The sequence below is a fragment of the Triticum aestivum genome, chromosome 5B (assembly GCF_018294505.1).
Source record: "Triticum aestivum cultivar Chinese Spring chromosome 5B, IWGSC CS RefSeq v2.1, whole genome shotgun sequence".
Taxonomy (NCBI): domain Eukaryota; kingdom Viridiplantae; phylum Streptophyta; class Magnoliopsida; order Poales; family Poaceae; genus Triticum; species Triticum aestivum.
The window spans coordinates 652,401,625-652,417,675 of NC_057807.1; positions in this window are offsets into that span (position 1 = coordinate 652,401,625).

Consider the following 16,051-nt stretch of genomic DNA (forward strand, 5'->3'; position numbering starts at 1 on the left):
TCGCATTGCATCGACATTGTTTTCTTAAAACTTGCATCCGCTCGTAGTTGCCGCTCCTCGCTTCTCTCCGTTGTGTTCGTTGACCCTTTCGAGACTAACCGTGTTTCCGATTTCCCTCTTGTCTGACCAATTGACCCTCTATACACTTTACTCAGACCCCTCGCGCGCGTCCGAAAGTTGTCCTGAACCCGACCCGCTCAGTCATCACCGTTGGATTCGGATCATCCCCAAACATCTATAAAACATCTCCATTTTATTATTTGGACTCCCTACCTATTTATTCTCAACCGCCCGATTATGATCGGACGGACCGCGTTAACCCCTACCCTAATCCCCTACCTATATAAATACTCCAACACTAGACCAATCCCTAAAATTTAGCCCCCTTGTCCCATCCATCCCTTGTCGCGCCGCCACCCACTCAGCATCTTCATCGGGATCCCACCCGATCCACCCACCTCTCCTTGATTTCAGCCACCGGCCAGTCGCCGTTGAACCTACGCAACCGGCACTCTCCTCTGGATCCCCTCGATTCGGCCAGCGAGCGCCTCCTCCTTCCTCTGCCTGCTATCCCGCGCCTCCGCTTGTTCTTCTCGAGGACCAGCAGAGCTCACGCGTCTCCTCCACCTCGTCCCTGCCACCGGCAGCAGGAGCAGCTCCTTCATCCCCGACCCCCGAGCACCTCCACCGTCGTCGTCTAAGATGAGCGCCGCCCTGGTTCCCTTTCTCTCCTTCCTCCGGTCGCTCTTCTCATCTCTCTCTCTGTGCGTTGTAGCAGCATCCCCGCGCCATGGAGCTCCAAGTCCGCCGGCACGCCTCTGCTTCCATCCGGCAGGGAACGTGACCCCGGCGACCTCCCGCGACCGGGATCTGGCCACCCCGAGCCCTGTGCCCTCGGGCCCCGCCAGACCTCCTTCCTCCGTGCCAAGCCTTGCCGGCGCCATGCGTCACCTTCGCCTCGGCAACATATCAGTCCCGCCGTTGACCGAGCCACTTGCTCGCGCGAGGCATAACCTGCTCCCGTCAGCGACCCGCAGCCCGACACCGCCTCAAGCGGCGCCGCCTTCGCCGGAGATTGCACCAAGTGCAGCGCGCCAGCCGCTGCGCCTCTGCCCCCTGCTTCTCTCGTCAGAGACGAACGAGCGCTTCGTCCTGCTCGATCTAGCCGCGCCCGTTGACCGCGGCCTGCCCAGCTCCTACGCCTCCTGGGCCACAACCCAGTCGGCCCGCCTCCGACCTCCCCAGCCAGCCTCCTCCACCAACGGGCCGAAGCCCATGGGTGAGATACCCCAGTGCCTGCTTGTTTGGCCTGTTAGCCAGATTCAGCCCGCATTGTAATTTTTTCCCTTCTGCGAATTTAGACATTTTTCAGAGTTTACTGTTTTACAGAAAAGTCCCTTTAGGTCATGCATTTAATAACTCACAAATATGCATCGGATTAAAATGATTTTAATATGAAAAATGCTTAGATTTTCATCTAGTTTCATAATATTCCACTTTCATCCATGTTAAAAATGCTTAAACATGCTGTTTGCTTTATTTTTGCATAAATGCCATGTTAAAATGATTTATATCATAACTAATTAACCGTAACTCCGAATTAAATAAACTTCATATGTAAATGGGGTGGAAAATGCCTAGTTTAACTTGGTGCACCTACTTTGCATGTTTAACAAATCTAAAATTATGTAATAGGCAGAACAGTAGCAAATTCAAAAATATGAACATGAGGATTTTTCCGGAATTGTTGGTTGTTGTTCCGGCCTCATTTAAACTTGGCCAGATAGGTAGTTTTATTATGCTTCACCTCTTGCCATGTTAACCAACATTTAATATTGATGTGTACCTAAACAATAGCGAACTAAATAACTCGAATGTGGTGTTTCGTCAATATGCAACTCGTTGCATATTGAGCTCCACTTAACTTCTGGTATTGTTTGTTGCACTTTGCCTTGCCATGCCTCTTTAAATCGGACATGCACCATACTTGATTGTGCATCATGCCATGTTTATGTGATGGTTGTTTACCATGTTGTATGCTTCTTTTCGGGTGCGCTTCCCCTTAATAGTTCCAGTAACGTGGCGTTCGTGAGTATTCGTTCGACTACGTTGGTTCGTCTACTTCATGGACTCGTTCTTCTTCCTATCTTGATCTCAGGCAAGATGACCATTACCCTCGATATCACTTCTATCTTTGCTTGCTAGTTACTTCGTTCTATCGCTATGCTGTGCTACATAACACTTGTTTACCATGCCTCCCATATTGCCATGTGAAGCCTCTAACCCACCTTTCCTAGCAAACCATTGTTTGGCTAAGTTACCGCTTTTGCTCAGCCCCTCTTATAGCGTTGCTAGTTGTAGGTGAAGTTGAAGATTGCTCCATGTTGGAACAAGATTATGATGGGATATAATAATATCTCTTATTTTAATTAATGCATCTATACACCTGGTAAAGGGTGGAAGGCTCGGCCTTATGCCTGGTGTTTTGTTCCGCTCTTGCCGCCCTAGTTTCTGTCATACCGGTGTTATGTTCCTTAATTTTGCGTTCCATACGCGGCTGGGTTTATGGGAACCCCTTGACAGTTCGCTTTGAATAAAACTCCTCTAGCAAGGCCCAACTTTTGTTCTACATTTGCTTAACAACCTATAACCTTCCCTTGGGCAGGCCAACCCAAGGGTCATCTTTATTTTAACCCCCCTGGGCTAGTGCTTGTCTAAGTGTTGGTCCGAACCGAGCAGCTTGCGGAGCCACCTCGGGGAAACTTGAGGGCTGGTTTTACTCGTAGCTTGACTCATCCAGTGTGCCCTGAGAAGGAGATATGTGCAGCTCCTATTGGGATTTGTCAGCACATTCGGGCGGTCTTGCTGGTCTTGTTTTACCATTGTCGAAATGTCTTGTAACCGGGATTCCAAGACTAATCGGGTCTTTCCGGGAGAAGGAATATCCTTCGTTGGTCATGAGAGCTTATAATGGGCTAAGTTGGGACACCCCTGCAGGGTATAAACTTTTCGAGAGCCGTGCCCGCGGTTATGTGGCAGATGGGAATTTGTTAATATCCGGTTGTAGAGAACTTGACACTTGACTTAATTAAAACGCATCAACCGCGTGTGTAGCCGTGATGGTCTGTTCTCGGCAGAGTCCGAAAAGTGAACACGGTTTGGGTTATGTTTGGACGTAAGTAGTTCAGGATCACTTCTTGATCATTACTAGTTTGCGACCGTTTACGTAGCTTCTCATCTTATTCTGGTATTCGTAAGTTAGCCACCATATCATGCTTAGTCGCTGCTGCAACCTCACCACTATCCATTCCTTATCCTTTAAGCTTTGCTAGTCTTGATACCCATGGTAATGGGATTGCCGAGTCCTCGTGGCTCACATATTACTACCAAAACAGTTGCAGGTGCCGATGATACCAGTGCAGTTGTTGCTACCGAACTCAAGTGGGAGTTCAACGAGGACCTTGGTCGTTACTATGTTTCGTTTCCTGATGATCAGTAGTGGAGCCCAGTTGGGTCTATCGGGGATCTAGCATTTGGGGTTATCTTCTTTTCATTTGGATTTGTCCGTACTGGGACTATGTGTGTACTCTAAATGATGTATGATTTATTGAAGTATTTGTGTGAAGTGGCGATGATAAGCCAACTCTTTATCCCTATCTTGTTCATTACATGGGATTGTTTGAAGATGACCCTTCTTGCGAAACAACCACAATGCGGTTATGCCTCCGAGTCGTGCCTCAACACGTAGGAGATATAGCCGCATCATGGGCGTTACAGCGTTTTTTATCTACTATGTGAAATTGTGTTTGGTATGACAACTGAAACCTGATGAACATGTTGTTTAGTATTTTGCTGTGAGAACATCACTTGTTATGTATGCTGATTTGTGTTTGGTGATTGTATGACGACTAAAACATGATGACATTGTTGTTTAGTTGTACTCATATTTGGCTGTGAAACTTGAATTTGATGACATAGTTTGCTGTTGGACTGCAATTTGCTCGACGTCTTCGAATGAGAACAAAGCTGACCCGACAGGGCCTCTGCTAATTTATTTATTTATTACCAAAAGGGCCTCTGCTATTTATTTATTTATGAGCAAAAGGGGATACCCCTGATTTCTTTAATAGAAATCATTAGATGTTCACAACACTACGCCCAGCCTGCTACACAGGTTTCATTCATTACTAGTTTCGGCAAAGTGCTCATGTCATAGCCACTGAATACATCACGAGTGCTACATACACTGCAAATAAAGAGACAATCATCCTACAGAGCACATCGATTTTGCCCATTATCTTCACAAGCTCTTTCATCTCCTCATTGCTGTCAAGGCCGTTCAGTAGCTGTTGCTTGGCCATGATCAGAGGAATTGCATCTTTTACCTTCTTCTCTGCATCTTCCTCTTCTACCGTTCCTTCAGTTACTTGTCCAACACCCCAACCTGCTGGTATTGGGATTCCTCGGCTAACCAAATAATCAGTGTAGTTGCATTCCCCCACATCAGCAACTTCCCAGAAATACAAATCACACGAATCTTCCCTTTTCTGCACGAATCAAATTGGAAGATCATCAACCAAACTATTAAAAAAATCAGCAACTGAAAGCAGCAGAACAAGACTTAAACATATTCTTGCCCCATGATTCAGGCATTTGTAGAAGACTCGCCAGGATTGAGGATTGTGGTTGAGACGCGACGGATGACTCTGCGTGATTTGCAGCAGTGGCACCACACCAAGGTCAGCGGGTTGCGATGAGCAATTGGTTGCGGTGCACGTGTTGGCGAGGGTGTGATGAGACCCATAGGCAATGGTATGGGTGGCGACTCTATGCATATCTGGTTGTAGCCTTCTTAAGAGCAGGTGGACGAGAAGCCAGCGGACATGGTTGCTGCGGCCAGAGCTTCTGATGCTAGGCAGAGTAAGTAGAGAAGAGGAGAAGCGAATGTTGGATATGTTAGTTTCATTACTTGCAGAGTAGCATAGCACCATATATAGTCATAGTCTAGGTTTGGATTCGAATCAGCTACAGGAGCACCTCTCTCTCTCTTTTCTAAAACTCGGCAATGTCTCTTTACTAGTACACTATCTTGTTCTGTATGCCTTCTCAAGTCTTTGGTTTTCTTTCCCTTTTTTGCGAGGAAGGAACGAGGACAAAATTGAGAGTTCCTGGGACTTGAACCCAAGACCTTTCAGTTGAAAACCAAGGGTGCTAAGTCACTTACGTGGCGAACGTTCCCTGGGAGGAGGACGGCAGACGAATGCATTTTCCTCGCAGTTTTAGTTGCGACACAAGATCGAACGGTCGCAGTTTTGGGAATGTTATCAGGCGAACGAGCCCAATTTTTCTTTTCTTCCTATATATATAAAAAAGTATGCTACTTGGTGTCGGCTTAGTCAACAAATGATTGTGCCAACCTTGACCGTTGGATTGACCTTCAACGTCTGTCGTGTTTCTTCAGTCTCTTCTTCCTCGAGCCGCCAAAGCCAAACCAGCGCCGACGGGACCGCCTTCTTGTGGCGACCGGTTTTCCGGGTATTAATTTCCAGAAAATTAGTCGTCGTGCTCATCAGCCCTAGGATTACTGTTAGCTGACAAGGCATCAACTTGATACAGAAAAATCCAAGCAAAATACAAAATATGTAGTACAAGACCATTTTGGCCCGTGAGTACAACAATTGGTTTCTAGTGGTTGATGGCGGAAGCGGTTGGTGGATCACCAGTGGCTATGGGACTCCATTTCCCACAAGAACAGCTGACCAGGTTAACTCCTATCTTCGCGAGTCTGCTATCATCGTTGCTTACGTTCCGGGGCTGTCATCGCAACGCCCCTCTCCATGCACGATATCTGGCCAAGACAATAGCCAGGGACAAGCCAGTGAGTACTTTGAATGTACTCGCAAACATTATGAACACAGGTATAATATAAGTGATAGTCATGCACTGAAATATCCCATGATCACATCTTCAGTCATAATTAAAATGTTCTATGCATGCAAGCAGGTTATTTATATGAGCATGAAAGAATGAAGTGGAAATAAAATGCCGCAGTTGGGCGTCTATGCGACACCACATAAAGGGCTTATAAGGAAGATAAATAACAAGCAATGCCACAGTCGGGCGTTTGAGCGACACCACATAAAGGGCTTATAAAGAAAGAAAATAACAAGCATGCCACAGTCGGGCATCTGAGCGACACCACATAAAGGGCTTATAAAGAAAGAAAATAACAAGCATGCCACAGTCGGGCGTCTGAGCGACACCACATAAAGGGCTTATAAAAAGATAACAACAATGAACATCCAGGAGGTAGAACCGTCCCAAGGATACTCAATAATATAATGGGTTAGTCCATAATAATAACAATAATCATAAATATCAAGCAGCACAAGTCACAAGTCATGAGCCATGTTCTGATTTAGCAGTTCTCCTCCGAAGATTGACACTAAGACCGACACTAGACCCATCCCAGACTATAATCCTGAACCATGGACACTGCTATTCGGGTAGGTTTAATCTCTGCAGAGGGTGTACTCTTTTACTCACGAGAAACGGATTCCTTTAGTCCATCGGGACTAATTCCGTTTACGGTCTTTTAATTGAAAACACACCTGACTTGCACACACCAGCTTAACTTACAGGTATCTGGAATCACCCATGACACCTGTTAAGCAAAACTTTAAGTGGGGAGGCTACAACCTCGCGGAGCATGGGATCAAATTTTTATCGCGCGCTCTAAGGGGTGGCCTCCCCTCTCGATCTCAACCGGATACACCCATGCCCCGGGACCAGGTGGCATGACTACCGACTACAATCGATATCCTCCACCGTGGCCTCTCTGTACGGCGTGTGCTTGAAAGGGGTTGACAACTTACTGAACCGTACCCTACTCGCGGCAGGGGCAAGTGGTAGTACGGGGCAAATATGGGGGTTACTAGAACCAGACTTGATCTGCGGTAGACTCAGGGGTTTCATAAATTTCCTTGTGTGACATGTATAACAAAAATATTTCAACCAACACATCAACACTCAATATATCTTACTATGCCATACCGGTCATAACCGTCCCGACGGAGGCTGGCGACAAGCTCACGCCTACCCAAGGCAGAGACTTTCCCAGATACCTTTCCGGCATGCAGGCAAGGCACATGAGGATGATCACCATCACATGTATATACGTTTCCAACAGCAAGGAAAAATATTAAAATGCAACCATGCAAATGATCATATCACATGAAATAACATGTCCTCCGGAATAAGGCGGTGTTATAAACGTGTCAACTAACACATCAAAAATATTATGCCGGGGTTCAGAATGCTTGCCTTCAAGTTGTGGAGTGGTGAGGTGCTCTCCAAAACTATTGAAAGTTTTCTCCTCTCTCCCAAAACCCTATTTAAAAAATATTTCTTAATTTAACACTCATTTTCAAAACAGCACAAAAAAAGTTGTCTGAATTTTTTTCAAATAAATCTTAAAATAAATTAGACAATATTTGAGAGAGGTAGGAAAGAGAATCAATTCATTTGGAGTTGTATTTTAAAAGATATAGCTGGTCAAAGTTTAGTCAAAATTCTGTTTTTAAAAATAAAACAGAAAAGAAAACGTTTCAGTTAAACACGTACACGTCGAAAGCGTATTTTTGATTTACGCTTCCACTTACTCCGCGTGGACCGTGCGAGGGTCACTGACAGTGGGCCCGGGGGGCCCCACTGGTCAGGTTTGACCAGTCCCCTTCCCTCTTCCTCCTCTGGCCGAACCGAGGCGGGGGCTCCGGCGATCATCGCCGGCGTTTGGCTGCTCCTCGCGGGCCCCCGAGGGTGGGGATGGATCCGGACGACTGGGGCGGTTCTTCCGATGGTCGAGAAAGTGACGGGGACGGAGTGAGCTGCCGGTGGCGAGCCTCGCGGCGGAGGAGGCATTCGGGAGCGAAGTGGTTTTGGGGCTGCGGTGGTTCCCGATCAAAATTGAGAAGGGGGATGTGTTCACGGGAGGAAGGGAGGGTTTCTGGTGAAGAGAGTGGAGAGGGGGAGGCTCTGGAGGCGCCGGAATGGCCTGGGTAGTGGAGGCGGCGGCAGTTGCCGGAGATGGGGAAGAGGACCTCCCCGGGTCGATTGGCTGCCAATGGGGGTCTTAGGAAGGTGGCTTGAGACTGCCTGCGTGCGGAGACGAGCTCGGGGCTCCTTAAATAGGCGCTCGGGGTCGGTTCCGCGGCGGCTGTGGATAAGTTCGCCGGCGAACCGCCTCCCTGTAGCGGCAGGGTGCCGTGGCGGCGACGAGAGCTAGAGGACGCGCGAGAGGATGAGGCTGAGCTGTTCCAGGGGCAGGTGGCGAGCAGCTGGGGCTTGGCCGGCACTGACCGCGGCAGGGCGCGCTGCGGACGTCGGCGTGCTGCCAAAGGTTCTGATGGCAGTGCTGCAGGGTACCAGGGCCTGCTTGGCGGGTTGCGGTGAGGAGGGGAGTGAGTGGCGCGGCTCTGCAGGGCGGTGGCAAACCAGGGGCGCGACGCGTCGGCTCGGGCCGGCATGTGCAATACGCGTGCTCTGCTCGCGCCCAGAGCACGCACGAAACGTGCTCGACGAAATGCCATGGCATGATATGGGGCTCCAAACCATAAGAGTGTTAGCAGGGTGGGGTTATAGTCTAAGGCAAAGCTATTTGACATGCTGGTTTGGTCAGGGGATCAAGTCCACAGTGCAAACAAGGACTCATGCCAAAACAGATCATGCCCATAAGGTGTTTGACAAAATGCCAAGGGCACTTAGGCATTTCTTGGAGTGGCCAAAACTTCCAAAGTGGGGTCTCTTTAGATGAAAGAGAGGGTGGTGAGGTTAGTTGGCCCAAAGCTCAAACTTGCCAGTGCAAGTTTTGCAAAACTTCAATTCTGGACAGAAAGAAAATGGCATTTTTGCAAGCACTTAGAAACATTTAATGGGTCCACTCTCCTGTACTTAAGGATTTGGCAAGGAGGACTATAAGTAGGAAAAGGAATCAAGGGCCAAAGAGCAAGCAAGGATATGGTTGTTGTACAAACCATCATGTTGGACCAGAATGAAGATGAGGTTGATTTACTCAAAATTCTCAAAGAACATCACTAGGTTATTTCAAAAAGCTGATTTGCATGCTATTACTGACATCCCAAAATTTTGGTGGAAGCTAGAAAGAATTATTTAAATAGGTTGTAGTGCAAAACTGCCCACTGGACCAGATTTGAAAATAAGGTGCAGAGTTCAAAATATTTAATGGGCAGAGGATATTTTTGCACAAAAGTGGTTTAGATACTCCATATGACAACTCCAAATTTTAGTGTGATTTTTGAATGAATTTATAAAAGGGTTGTAGTACAAATGGGACCATGAAACTATGGGGAACCAATTTTCAAGAAAGTAAAGATCAGAAGGACCATTATATAATTAATTCCTCTGATAAAGAAATTATTTTCCTTTAGAGGGTAAACAAGTCCAACATCATATTAGAAAGGTTTTCATTTTAGGAAATAACTCCAAGAAAACCAAGAAAAGAATGGTTCTGAAAATCAATAAAATCCAAGACAAGGAAAGTTTAAATTTCCTGGAAAAATTTTAATTAACAAAACAAGGTTAAAAATTTTTGGGTGTCACACTGCTCCCGCCTCCCACGACTAGCTATGCTGCTGCGATCGCATCATGGCCACATCGCACCCTAAAACTCTGTGCATCTTCCCTGGCTCCTGTTCGTTCCCGTCCGAGGCCTCACCATCGTCCTCCGGCTTGGTTCGCTTGCTGCGGCACCGCCCTCCGGTGTTGTCAACATGGTCAACAACCGAGAGGAATAAGGAGATGACTGTACATGGTGAGGATGACAGTAGGGACCCAGCAGCGCGCGCAGTAATTTTTATTTTTCAGGACGGAGAAGGGTATCAACTGGGGTGTGCGGGACCTATGGCCCGTCTAGCGCAGGCTTTAATTTCATATGTTTAGCACATGACCAACCCAGTTTGTTTCTTTTCTTTCTGAAAATGGCTAGCCAGCTATTTTGTTTTTGCAGAATAACCAACGTAGGCCTACTTGCTTTTCTACGCCCTGCTAGGGCGGAAATCTTTCAAGATGAGGAGGGATGCATTTTGCCCAGAAAATGGGCTGTAAGTAATAAGAAATGGGCTATAAGTAATAATAAATGGGCTGTAAAATGAAAAAAATACGGAAACAGGCAATTAGTTCCAAAATACTTTTTTCTTTTGGATTTTGATATTTTAAATTTCATTGTTTGTGGGTAAATTTTCATTAAATTTAAATTAAGGTATATTTAGTTTTAAAATTAATTTGAATCTGGCTAGAAATTTCGGGTTGTATGCTATTTGGGACAAGATTTGAAGGCTGACTTGTGGGTCTACTAGGTTGACGTGTACGAAAGGCTTTGTCATCTTAGTCCACAAACGGTTCTAGCAGCAGTGACTGTTGGATGTTAATCCAACGACCGTGCTGCTTCTTCAATATCTGATCTTCTTGCTCCAGCCGCCCAAACCAGCACCGGTGGGACTGCCTGCTCCCGCCTCCCGTGGCCGGCTGTGCTGCCACACAGGCCGCACCGCCCCACCCTACTTCATTGCTTGCCAGGCCATTCCTCTACTCACCCACACCTCCTGTTATTTTTCGGCGACGGCAGCCGGACCAGTAAACCCTCGTACTCCCCACCGCGTGGGCAACCATTGTTGAGTCTTCCTCGGCTCCATGTCGTTCCCTTCCTAGGCCTCACCATCGTCCACCACCATGGTGCTTTTGGCGCGGCCTGGTCAACATGGTCACACTACAAGAAATATGTCAACTTGTGACCTTGACTATTGGTCACTGAAAGGTCATTGTTTTTCATTTGCGACCTTTTTGTGACCAAAAACAAAAGGTCAAAAGCTGGCGGTCGTAAACTGAAATTAACGACCTTCTCTATGAGAAGGTCGTAGACGTTTACGACCGAAACAGAAGGTCGTTGAACCCATGACCTTTTGTTTTGGTCACTGGCTATCTGTCCAGGCCATGTCGGATCCGACGTGGCAATCTGACGTGGCAAAATTACGACCAATTGAAAAGGTCGTTGACAAGATTTAGCCCGGTCCGATTGAGTATTTTACATGGGTCGAGCCCATTAATTCAGCCTTTTTACTGTATATTTTTTCTATTTATTTTCTCTAGCTACATGGGCCTGGCCCAACCATTTGGCCTTTTTATTTTCTAGAGCATTGCGGTCCATTTCTTTTTAATTTCCTGTTTTTTTGTCAGCTTCAGTAGTGGGTCCCAATTGTCAGATTTTTCCTGGCAGTGGTTCCAAATCGCTTTTTCACATCTTATTAATAAGCAGTATATATCAAACAGAAAGAAGAGAGAAGCATATGAAAATCTTCAAATAAGAACCAAAATAGGTTTATTACAATATATTCTGTACAGAACAGAACATGTGAAACTCCATACACTCGTTCACATCACAACAACCAGTTTAACCGTCAAATATTGCATGCCCAGGAACTTCTTCACGTACATAACCATACAATATTCCACACTAGCTACTCTTGGATACCACGGAACACGCTCTTCAAGATAGGAAGAAGTCATCAACGGAGTTCTACCAACAACACGAGTTCCATTCACCTACAAGAACAGAATGGAATATCAAGTACTTGGATCGTTCAAGCAGATTACAACCAACATATATATATATATATATATGTATGTATGTATGTAAAAGTACATCAGTAAATATGATGGAGCAAATCGGACAACAGATACACTTATACAACCCAACAAATGGGTGATGACGACAAGCAAAAAATACACTCCCAGATTTGGACAAATAGTGTCAGATCAAGCAGAAAAGAAAACATGATTTAAACGAAACTAGAACTGTCAATGAAAGTTGAATAACAATGCAGCAGATTAGCTCTTAGCATGGAGGAACATCACCAAATTAAACAAGATGGTTTTTCAAGTTTCTATATGAGTATTCATGATTTCGGTTTGTCATCGTCCTTTAAATATCTTGGCAAACATTGACATCAAAGAAACAAAAAATTTAAGTCAATGGCTTTGTGAGCATGTAGTAGATTGTTCACATCCTAATGAAATACATGGCAAATAAGCTTTACCATGTAGACAAACACCCACTAACTCAGACACTACATGTGCTTGTTTCATCATGTTACAAAGGAGCAGCACAAACCACAACTTTACTCCACACACACACACACACACACACACACACACACACACACACGGACCAGTAGATCAACAGGAGGACATAGATTAGACCAAATCCACATAAACAAATCCATACACATAGCAGGATAACTGGATAGTGGCAATTGGTTTGATCAAGAGCAACAGTGCATATTTTCCCTGAACCTAAAATTGCCATAGTGCGTAAATCATGCACTGGTCAGAGCAAAACACCACAATCACCAGTACAAGGCCACCAGAAGCACCACAGAGAGGGATAGAGCTCACCTAGGTGGTTTGTAGCCGAGGCAGAAGCATAGCCGGCCGTGGTTGTGGCAGAGTTCCTTGCAACGCATATGCAGATCCTCGAGGCTTGTTGTCTTTACCAACACTTCATCCCACAAAACAACTCCCTCGGCTACCATGTCACATGCTTCTACTGCCTTGTCCACCATGTCATAGATGCATCCAGAGTAGTTGGACTAAGATCCTCCAGCAGAGGGGCACAACCAACTAACATACAAAAGGAGAAATGGTCACTTTAAACGGTAATAATATTTTAGGTCTGACTAGCACTAAAATCAACAACATCCGACTCTATATAAAAATCTACAACATGTTGTAACAGTACCACTGTGCTCCCAATCATAAACAACAAGATTCCGAACATTTATCATGCCAACAATACCACTAGTAGTCGTACCAATGTGTTAACAAAATTTAGGCCAGTATAACCAGGACAAAGCCCCTGCTGCTCTCAAACAGTAGATCACTGCCATAAGCTTTGATTTCTGGCAACAAGGGGAATTGGATCAATTGCAATTCAAGATGGTGCATTATTTGCTAGTGGCAAAGCAGGTACGTTTTTACTGGGTACTGACAAAGTTGGTTTTTACTAGGTAGCGGCATAGTAAGTTGTGGCATTTAAAAAAAAAGCCAGTGAGAAAACCAGCGGCGGCTGCTTTAGCCCGCTTCTCACCTCCTGGACACTAGCGCTGTAGGATTGCAGACATATTAGGGAACATGAAAAAAGAATCTCATGAAGGGCAGTACTATAATACTATATTCATAGTCTCACAAAGCACCCAGCAGAAAGCAACACACAATGATGTCATATTTTTACACAACGGGTTAGCAATGATTCGATTAGGGTACAACAAAGAGAGGAACATTAACTTGTTCTGTGTTGATTCAGTTCAGAACAGTCACAAAATGAGACCCCTAATTAGTATATAGAGAGTTTAACTAATTACTAGTACTAAAAGTTGCAGCAGATTCACTAATTAGTTGAGCAGAAAAGGTTGTGACACTAAGAGGATGTCAGTATGAGAAATAGTTGCAGAGCTCGACAAAAAATAGCGCCAGCTACTTCTATTCTACAATAGTGCCAGCTACTTCGTTTGCAATGAACATAGGAGTTCTATACCATTTTTAGTTCGTTTGCAATGTACTATGTAGAACAGTAAATGGTCGCCGCAGATTCCTGAATGTTGGTGTGATCTCAGGCTGGCGACTCTATTGCCCGCTCACCTCGAAGAAGGACACTGCAAGCAGAGGTGGAAACAAGGACATTACTCTGGAAGCTGCATACACGGTACGGTGTACAAGTACTTGCATACTCTGCTTGGTATACATGTACCTGGAGAGGCGGTAGTGTTGAGGGAGTAGTTGGCGAGGGGGACAACGAAGGACTTGATCCTCCCCGTGTAGTACCTCGTCCTGCTCGCCATCTTGGACATGCTCTGTAGAAAACGCCGCGCCATTGCTGATCAAACGTCACGGCCACTGATTACTTGCTCGTTGCGCGGAGATGTTAATCAGTGTGACAACTAGTCACTAGATACAAAACAATTCATATAAATAGGGCATGTTGACCTGTGTGCGGAACCGGTGACGCAGCTGATCTGGATATGGATCGGCGGTGGGATACCTACATCAAGATTCAACAATCATCGTTTCATCAGTAAATCATAAGAAAGAAAATCTCAATTCAAGTTTTCCTGAATCAACTAGACTTCACTGTGTAGGTACTACCAAGTACCAACAACTTAAATACCTAAGTACCACGCTTTAGTTCTAGATCTCTACAGTTCTATATTTACCAACCCAATATGCCCAATTTCCCACAGACCGATTCAAAGTTATTATAGCTTACAGGTTAAGCCTAGGGAATCAAAGGAAATACACATCAGAAATCTTAGGTACATGTTGGGACAACACTACAATGTTTCACACAATATGCATATTGGAAAGAACAAAAATGTAAAGGAGCAGCTGACTAAATGATAGTGGAAATAAACAATTCTATGGTATACTAAGCCAAAGGCCTGCCTACAAGGTACCAAAAAGGCATAGATTTTGACAGCACTGTCAACATTAGCACTTTTCAAATTACTAAATAATACCATGCTAATCCATTTGCATCACAACAGTCAGCTAGAGTCAAAGGTGATGTAAAGTGGTCAAACATTCAAATGCTTACACAATAACCAATCCAAAGGAAAACATGGTTGCCAACTAGCACAGGAATATTCAAGCATCCATCCATATACTATTTCTTTTCCATTACTCAAGGTCTTGCTGGCATTTCCACTTCACTAAACCTTTTAAAATTTGGAAGTCAACTATGAGCTCAAATCTTCCTGTGTACTTGAAGGCCGCCCATACTAATACTTAATGATAATATACTGATGAACATCTTATAACTTGCGAATAAGAAAAGTGAAGTATGCACGGGTAACAGGAAGCTTCTTCTATCTGATAGACTCAACACCAGAAACATGCTGAAGCGAAGACACTACAACATTGGCAATGACTATACTTGCCCCCTCTGCGAGTCCAACATGGAAGAAACACTTGAACATCTTTTCTTTGGTTGTGCCTTCAGCAAGGACTGCTGGTCTGATATTGCCATCCGCTAGAGCTCTCAAGGTTCACGATTGGATTGGATAAGCACAACTAAAATTGCATGGAACAAGCCAATGTTCATGGCAATATTCCTACAAGCTGCATGGAGCATCTAGAAGGAAAAGAATAATAAATTTTTCAGAAGAATCACACCCATGAAAACATCCTGGATTTCAAGACTAAAAGAGGATCTATCTCTCCTAACTCACAGGGTTGGAGAAAAACACACCTCCTTTCTCACCTCCTTTTTAGCTACTCTTTGATTTGTTCCCTACCCCACCCCCACCATCCCCAAAGGGGACGGCATGTACAAAACCATAAGTAAATCCCCCCCCCCCATTTATTAATTTAATTACACAGTAGGAGGCTCTCCTACTGTTTCAGGTGTCAAAAAAAAACAACCCTGGTGTTTTGTACTCCTAGTGATGGGAAACACCTACATGAACCGTACAATAATACGGTTTGCAAGTAGCATCGTATCATTCCAATGAACTCACTGATCAAATGATCAAAAGACAAGATAACAGTAACTGGTAAGCATTTCATCAAGTCACGATAGCAGTCACAACGTTTATATAGGAATGAAACATGAGGCTAAAGCAACACAATCACCACCTTTACTGACAAATGATGAGAAGAGGAAGCAGACGGCGAGAGCGACGACGATGAGGAGGAGCAGGAGCATCCGCCGGCGACGGCCCGCGAACATGCATATCAGGGCGAAGAGGAGGCGCTCGCCCCGTGGCCGCCGGCGCCGGGGCCGCCGCCGCCGAGGGACATCTTCGCGGGCTTCCGGACTGCCACCAGCGGCGACGGGGAGGGGGACTGGCCATTGGGCTGCTGCAGGGACCCATAGCTCCCGGACGTCCTGAGCCCCAGCGATGCCCCGCCGCTCATGCCTCCGCTGCCTTCGGGGCCATGGCGCCAGCTCTCATCGCCCCGCAATGCTGGGCCGGCGCAGTGC